Source organism: Monodelphis domestica, chromosome 6, assembly GCF_027887165.1.
Source record: "Monodelphis domestica isolate mMonDom1 chromosome 6, mMonDom1.pri, whole genome shotgun sequence".
Lineage (NCBI taxonomy): Eukaryota > Metazoa > Chordata > Mammalia > Didelphimorphia > Didelphidae > Monodelphis > Monodelphis domestica.
The window spans coordinates 165,569,987-165,578,753 of NC_077232.1; the positions used below are offsets into that span (position 1 = coordinate 165,569,987).

Below are 8,767 nucleotides of genomic sequence, written 5' to 3' on the forward strand. Positions count from 1 at the left end.
ATTAGGCATAATTGTGATATTTGTTGATTGACATTTTCCTGGGACAATGGAATTGTGCTTTTATAGTATTCCTGGATGCTGGTCACATTAGTGAGAGGAAGATGTACATTCTGCATTCCAGGTTTGGAGCTTGGAGTTAGCAGTTATGTATCCTTCTGTCATAGTGGTTAGAAAAATAGGTGTGTTTATCCAGGCTCATTTCTTCCTGGCAATGGGGATGTGAACTATCCCAGCCAATCCTTATTAGGCCATTTGAATTTCCAAGTTACATAACTAGTTGTCCTTACATAAGAATGAATTAGGAAGTATTGATATCACAAGTGCATATTGAGCTTTGCCATATTTTTCTCCAATGCATAAATGTGAAAAACGATTAATATAAAAATACACTGACACATATAACTTGCTATCTGGGTGGAAGATGATTTGGAAAGGAGGAACTTTAAGTTGACCAAAAAATTAGTAAGTCCTTTCAGCATCGATTAAGAATTGTAACTCAGATGGTAGATATGAAAGTAGAGAAAAGGGAGGTTAGTTATGATAAATATTGACCTTGTAGAAATTACAAAATTTTAAGTACATTGAATATATGTAGTAAGAGAGAGAATAATCAAGTATAATAATTAAATCATGATCCTGGAAGACTGAAAAAATGCTGTCTTTTACTGAAATAGGGAATTTTGAAAGAGTGTGAGCAGAGAAAATTTAAAATGTTTTTAAGGACATCCAATTTAAAAAGTCTAACAGGCAAACAAACACATGATATGGAAGTGAGCTTATAATGCGGATACTTGAATCATTTGCATTTAAATTTTATTTTATTTTATGGCAGCCAATTAAATCACCAAAAGAGGAAGTGTATTGAGAGAAAATAAGTATTCCTAGGACCAACTAGTAGAAAAATATTCAAAGTTAAGAAATATAACATGGACATTAATCCAGTAAAGGAGACTAATAAAGCACATTAGGTATGGTCTTCATATGTTATTAAAGCCAAAAAAAGGTTTTAAAAATAAAAATCATAATTTTATGGTCAGTCTCTAGTGGCAAAACATACCAAAATTAGTTTGGTCCTTCATTAATACACATGCTGTTTATCTCAATTAATCCACTGCAAATTACCTTAATTAATGTTTATTGCTTTGATTTGGTTTCCAAAATTACATTCAACATAGTAGCTCATATTCTGTCTCTGACCTTTATTACTTACATGTCCCATCAAAAGTGACTTTTACATGAACTTGATTAGGTAAATGTGATATATTTTTTTTATTCTGTAAAACAAAGACCTAAGAATCTTCAAAATTTTTGCTATGGATACAGATATTCTCACAACTGACTTCTAATGGATTCTACATAAATCTACATAATCAAGTGTCAAGAAGTTTTAAGAAAATTTCAACATAATATAATATAGAAGATATTACTTCATTCTCCCCAAAAATAGGGCAGAGGTATTCTCAGTCATTTCTGTCAGTCAAAAAAGGAATTCAATATAATATTTTAGTGCATTTAAGAATAAGAAAGTTTTTTTTTTTTTTCTGATGTGTCAGCCAGGATGTGTTATCTGAGAGTGTGTGCCCTCAATGTTTGAATGATTTGACCCATGGGAAAAGATTTTTTAAGTATTGACCCTGTATGTATTGGCTCTGTATTGGTGAATGGCTACCAAAATAAAATGAGTAATTAATTAATACTTATAGTAATTAATACTAATTCGTTCCTCTTCTCAGGAGTTAAATAAGATCCTATAGGCTTTTCAAACCATTACTTCTAAATCAAAGATACTGACACCAGAGTAATCAAAAAGGGATACTTTCTATGTCCTTTCCTACAGAAGAAATGTATCCATACAAAAATAGTTCTAAGTATTTGTTTAGATGTTCATTATAAAGGAAACATTCTAGCATCTGACCCTAAACATATATCTGATATGAGACAACCTGCTTGCAACTCTGATTTTATTAGTGAAAATTTCATTCATTCTATGAAGTAATAGTCATCTGTTGGACTAGTGATAATTCAAGCAACACTAGATTAGAGTTTTCCTCCGGTCCTCTGAAAGTGGAAGAACAGGATGTAACAGAGATCAATAATGGATATAGTGTTCCCTGATGTCTTACAATCACATAAAGGGAAACATAATAACATCTATCACACCTTTCCCATCCTTTTAACTCCCACTGGTATCACTTGCTTTTCAAGTGTTTATATCACTTCATTTAAATCACCTAATAGTTGTATAATGGATCACCCTACCTCTAGATCATTCTCTATTCTAAATTTCATATTGATAGTCATAATCCTAGGAGAAAGGTAGTACAAACATTGAATCTAGTTCATTGATGAGAAAATTAAGGCTCAGAGTACTGTCCAAAATCATGCCTTGCCTTTCCTTTCCTTTCCTTTCCTTTCCTTTCCTTTCCTTTCCTTTCCTTTCCTTTCCTTTCCTTTCCTTTCCTTTCCTTTCCTCTTTCCTTTCCTTTCCTTCTTTCCTTTCCTTTCCTTTCCTTTCCTTTCCTTTCCTTTCCTTTCCTTTCCTTTCCTTTCCTTTCCTTTCCTTTCCTCTTTCCTTTCCTTTCCTTTCCTTTCCTTTCCTTTCCTTTCCTTTCCTTTCCTTTCCTTTCCTTTCCTTTCCTTTCCTTTCCTTTCCTTTCCTTTCCTTTCCTTTCCTTTCCTTTCCTTTCCTTTCCTTTCCTTTCCTTTCCTTTCCTTTCCTTTCCTTGCCATTCCATTCCTTTCTTTCCTTCCTTCCTTCCTTCCTTGCTTGCTTCATTTCTATGCCCTTGCCAGCAATAGAGCAACAGGAAAATTGGTAGTTCAATAAACCTATAATCTATTCAGTTCAGGACATCCAAAAGTAAAGAGGTTATGCTATCTTGGAACTTCATAGAGAAAGGATATATCATCTATCTATCTATCTATCCACACACACATACAAATATCATTTACCACACATATATAGTTAGTATGTAAGTCGATAAGGCCTTCAATCTTGGAGGGTTATGTAAAACTTTTGGGCTTTCCTTTCACATCAGGAAAAAAAAACAACCTTAATTTTTACAGTGTGTTTAAAGTTGTTTTTATATTATTACTAGGGGTCAATTATGCCTCTCTATTTTCTATTGTCCTTCATCTGTCATCTATGACTACCACAAAATTTTCCCCCACCAAATTCCTATTTAGTTTCTTATGTTGGCCAGTAATATAAGGAAAATATGATGGAGAAAGTTGTGATATGCAAGGGATATTTGTGGATAGATAGATAGATAGATAGATAGATAGATAGATAGATAGGGAGAAAGGGGGAGAGCAAGAGAGAAAGAAAGAAAAGAGAAAGAAAGAGACAGAGAAAGAAAAGAGGAGAAAGAAAGGGAGATAGAGAAAGGGAGAAAGAAAGAAAAAATAAACAAAAACAAATAAGACAGAGAGGAAGGGAGGGAGAGAGGAAGGAAGGAAGGCAGGCAGTTGGAGGGGGATAGAGAAGGAGGAAGAGAAGGAGAAGAAGAGGAAAAGGAAAAGGACAAAGAATAAGGAAAGAAAAAAAGGGAAAAGAGAAACTTCTTAATGAAATAGTTTTTATCTTTTTGCTTGATGACTTTTCCTTCCTGAAGCATCAAATTTTCTTTATATGTTAGAATTAGGAGGATTTTCCTTATTTTCATCTTAAATTTGCCATTGCAACTTTCATCCATTATTTATATTTCATTGCTCTGGTATTGATATGACTAAGTTAAATTCCTTTCTATACGGCATAAACTGAAGTCAGTTTTCATATTTCCTAGAAGCTGTTTTATTTCTTCAGGCTAAACAAACTCAAGTTCTTCAAATGATTTAGCTCCTTTTCTATACTGTTCTCCCCTCTCTGAATGTTAATCATTTAATATGTAGCTTTCATAAATAATGACCAGCAAATGGAACACAGTACCAATTAGAGCAGAATACAATGAAACTCCCACTTCATTGATGAATACTTTGCTTCTTAACATAGCTTTAAATTTCATTATCTTTTTAGTTCCACTTAGCACAGTTGAATAATATTAAACATAATTCACAAAAATCTTTAATTTGGGGAAATATAAAATTGCTTTTGATTTGTCACCAAACATATGAAGATGATTTTTGTCTTTATTATATTTTAATTTTATTTGTTTTACTCAATATTTCACAATTACTAGAAAAACAATTTAAAAATTCATTTAAAAATTAAATATTTACCTTATTCCAACCACTCCTCCTTCCTTGACAAGGCAAGCAATATATTAATTATACATGTGAAGTCAAAGAAAATATAATTCCATATTAGCCAGTGACAAAAGGAAATATGGACAAAAAAGAAAAGAAAAATCAAAAAAGTAAGACTATGCTAACGTCGTCATTCAGAGTGCATCAAGATATGGAGTTCATTTCTCATCATGGGTGCTTTGAATTTATTTTGTATAATTTTCTCACCTTAATAAGTCCTTCATAGATGGTCATGCTTAAAATATTGTTATTAGAGGGTAAAAAGGATACCCTGGTCCTTCTCACTTCAATTCACATCTGTTTATATGTCTTTTCAAGTTTTTTTTTTTTTTTTTTATGAAATCAACCTGTTAGACATTTCTTATATCACAATAGTTTTCCATCACAGCCATTGCCAATTAATGGACATGCCCACTGTTTTAATTCTTTGCAAATATACAAAAATAGCTGCTTTAAATATGTTTTTACAAACAGACTATTTCCATTTTCTTTCTTTTTTTGCCAACTCATATATATTTAATAACCTCTTGTATCAGCATCAAACTAGAAGGGCCAAGAGTTACCCTAGCAATCAGGAAACATAAACCAATTGAACTGAATAAGAATACAGGTAACTAAATGGATATTTGCATTCTGTAATTTATAATGGGCAAATATTAAAGTCCTGTCTCATCAATTATTCCTGCCTGTACCACTGTCCTTTAAGTTTAGTTATTCTATACAGATGATACTTTCTTTAGACACAATTCTTCCCATGAAGAAGAGAATCACTCATCTGTTTAGACATGAGCTAAGCCTTTAAACTTCACATACAAGTCAGAAATGGCTCCTCCTTTAAGTGCTCTCCACCATGAAACTCGAAGGAGAATCTTGGACACATCTGGCAAATTCCTTTTCTGTGTGGTGGTTATCAGAAGAAGATGCTAAAAATTTAACTCTCTACTCATAAAGTGTGGGGTTAGACCATTGGCAGGAAACTACATGAGAATTTCAAAAACTTTATATATAAAGGGGTCAAACAAATAAGAATGGCAAAAATATAACTGTCAATTTAGAGCAATTAAAGTAGCTCCCAGTTAAGAGACAGGGACACACAACCAGGGCAGTGGAGGAATTCTGGGAGGCACTAGCTTCCCATATCATTCAAACTAGAGCAGGAAAGAGGAGGAAGTGTTGTGATACAGGGAGAACTATAGGAGACATATGCACTTGAGGTGTGAAGGAACCAAGTTAGGGTAAAATCCTCTGTATGTTCAAGTAGACATGTTCATACTCACAACTTTACATTAGTATAGAGAAGAAAGCATAACAGTTATATCAGATTACAATGACCACTCTTTGGGAGAGATGCTTCCATAATGGTAAGTTGTTGATGAAGGTCCCTTAGTCATTCATGGGAAACTCTCTCCAAAGCCAAATAAAGACTATTTTTGTCAGCCAGGCAGTGCCAGCTGATGGATCCAATTTCACATTTTGAACAGACCTGAAATGTCATGTTTCCCATATCTTTGGTGAAGCCCACAGTTTCAAAGGTGAACATGGAATCCACAAGCCAGTACTCTTGAAGGAAGTCATGCTGCCATAATCCAGAGCTTGCTCCTTCCTCATAAAGGGAAGGAAAAGCTGTCTGCATGAGAAGAAAGCAGACATGGGCTGCAGCACATGGGATCCACAGAGCTGACACAGCATAGATTTCTTGTTCTGGTACTCAGTTGACACCTCTTTGTTCTTCTGCAACTCTGGTTCCATCATGCTATTGTTAGCACCACCACAACTACCATTGTCGCCTCCACCGTGCAGGTGCAGACTAGCTCTCCTTTTCCATTAAAAAAAATTTTTTTTTTGAGATACATATCTAGTAATAGCATTGTTGGATCAAAGGATATTCGTTGACTTCTGGGTAAACATGGCTGCAATCTAGATGCGAATTGCTTCCTCTCCCCGGCACCTAACGAAATAGACTCCTTCAAAAGAGCATGAAAATCACCTTTGGAAGAAAGGAGGGACTCTCCAGTACACCACAGAAACGAAGGTACTTGGGGTTTGAACATTTCCACACTATAAGGAGGAGGAAAAGCTTGCACAAAAATGTGAACTGAGCTGCCCTTAACCCCCCCCCCACATCCCCCACCAAACCAGAGTAAGGTATCAGAGCGCTCACTGGGACACCAAGTGAGTGAGGAAAGTCTCTGTTTGGGGGGGCACACCAGGGTCCTTGGGATCTAAAGACTGCTAGGAAACAACCTCTCAGGGCGGTTTCATGGGAGAATCCTGTACTGAGGAAAGATTGGGGCATTAAGAAGATTTGGTGAAAGGCGGGAAAAAGTAAGAAAAAGGGAGGGGAGGAATCTCGGTAATACTAAGGTTTACTTCAAGAAATTGGGGGGGGGGGGCTAAATAGAATAATCTTTCCCATACAAAGATACACATGAGAAGGGGAGGGGAAGAACTCTCATATGAGAAGGAGAGGAAGAGAACGAGAAGTGGTATTAATTAAATCTTACTCTCAGTGAAATCAACTCTGAGAGGCAAGAACATCTAGATCCAGTGGGATCCTGAATTCTATCTTATCCAACAGTGTAAGAAAGAAAGGAAAATCAAGGAGGGGGAGGGGGAAGGAAGTATAAAAAGGGAGGGAAGGAGAGGGGGAGGGGAAGGGAGCATAAAAATGAAGGGGCTAGAAAGGGAAGCATATCAAGGGAGGGGACTAGGGGGACTGACCTAAAGTAAATCACTGGTTCAAAGGGAGATAGCTAAAAAAGAAAGGTCAAAACTAGGGGAAGATATCAAAATGCCAGGGAATCTAAAAGTGACAATCATAACTTTGAACGTGAATGGGATTAACTCACCCATAAAATGTAAACAAATAACAGATTGTATTAGAACCCAAAACCCTACCATATGTTGTCTTCAAGAAACACATATGAGGTGGGTTGATACTCACAAGGTTAGAATTAAAGGATGGAGTAAGACCTTCTGTGCCTCAACTGATAGAAAGAAGGCAGGAGTTGCAATCATGATATCTGACAAAGCAAGAACAAAAATAGACCTGATCAAAAGGGATAGGGAAGGTAAATATATTCTGTTAAAAGGGAGTATAAACAATGAGGAAATATCACTAATCAATATATATGCACCAAATGGTACAGCATCCAAATTTTTAATGGAGAAACTAAGAGAATTGAAGGAGGAAATAGACAGTAAAACCATATTAGTGGGAGACTTGAACCAACCACTATTAAATTTAGAAAAATCAAACCTAAAAATTAATAAGAAAGAGGTAAAAGAGGTGAATGAAATCTTAGAAAAATTAGAGTTAATAGACATATGGAGAAAAAAATAAGGACAAAAAGGAATACACCTTCTCAGCATCACATGGCACATTCACAAAAATAGATTATACAATAGGTCACAGAGACATGACACTCAAATGCAGAAAAGCAGAAATAATAAATGCAACCTTTTCAGATCATAAAGCAATAAAAATATTGATCAGTAAGGTTACGTGGAGAGCCAAATCAAAAATTAATTGGAAATGAAATAATATGATACTGCAAAATCTGTTAGAGAAGAAATCATAGAAACAATTAATAATTTCATTGAGGAAAATGACAATGGTGAGACATCCTTTCAAACCTTATGGGATGAAGCCAAAGCAGTACTTAGAGGAAAATTCATATCCCTGAGTGCATATATTAACAAATTCGGGAGGGCAAAGATCAATGAATTGGACATGCAAATCAAAAAACTTGAGAACACACAAATTAAATACCCCCAGAAGAAAACCAAACTAGAGATCCTAAAAATTAAGGGAGAAATTAATAAAATTGAAAGTGATAGAACTATTGAACTAGTAAAGAAGACTAGAAGCTCGTACATTGAAAAAACAGACAAAATAGACAAAGTACTGGTGTAAACCTCAAAATTTCTTATTCTTATAAATGTTGGAAATTTCACCATTGGGAAATTTCATACTTGAAAAATTTCCTATTGATAGTGGGTCTTGACAATTGGAATGTGAACCCCATTGGCATGTGAGGTTCCTTCTCTTCCCTTCTTAAGATTACTTTAGGACAGAAACCTTTTGCTGAACAATGGAAAGGACTTTGACCTATGCTTAAGCATAGAACAGGAATTTCTTTGAGTCATGATTGATTTTAGAATTGATACAATGGAGATACTTGGAATCAAACTCCACCCTATTCAGTCCTAACAGGATTGAGTAAGGGCTGCAGCCTAGATCAAAATTTAATTATTCCAATCTCTACCCTACTCAGGTTAACAGGATTTAGAAAGGGCTGTAGCAAAGGATCAAAGATTTAATTATTTGAAAATATGACCTTCAACAGACATGTGCAAAAGCCAGAGACCTCTGGGCGGTCCTGGGTCTAAGCTAGAGCCTCCATTGGCACAGGGAAATTGATGGACAGGTGATTGGTAGATGTGAGGACTGAGGGGAGGCAACTTGGATGGTTTCCTTAAAGATCAGGGGGGTCTGAAGACTCGGGGTGGTTGAGGAGTT

General features: G+C 35.3%; 1 pseudogene; it reads right to left on the reverse strand.

Annotated features, from left to right (window-relative positions):
- Nucleotides 1–4,317: 4,317 nt before the first annotated feature.
- LOC130455249 (guanine nucleotide exchange factor MSS4-like) lies at nucleotides 4,318–6,267 on the reverse strand (annotated as a pseudogene).
- Nucleotides 6,268–8,767: the final 2,500 nt, after the last annotated feature.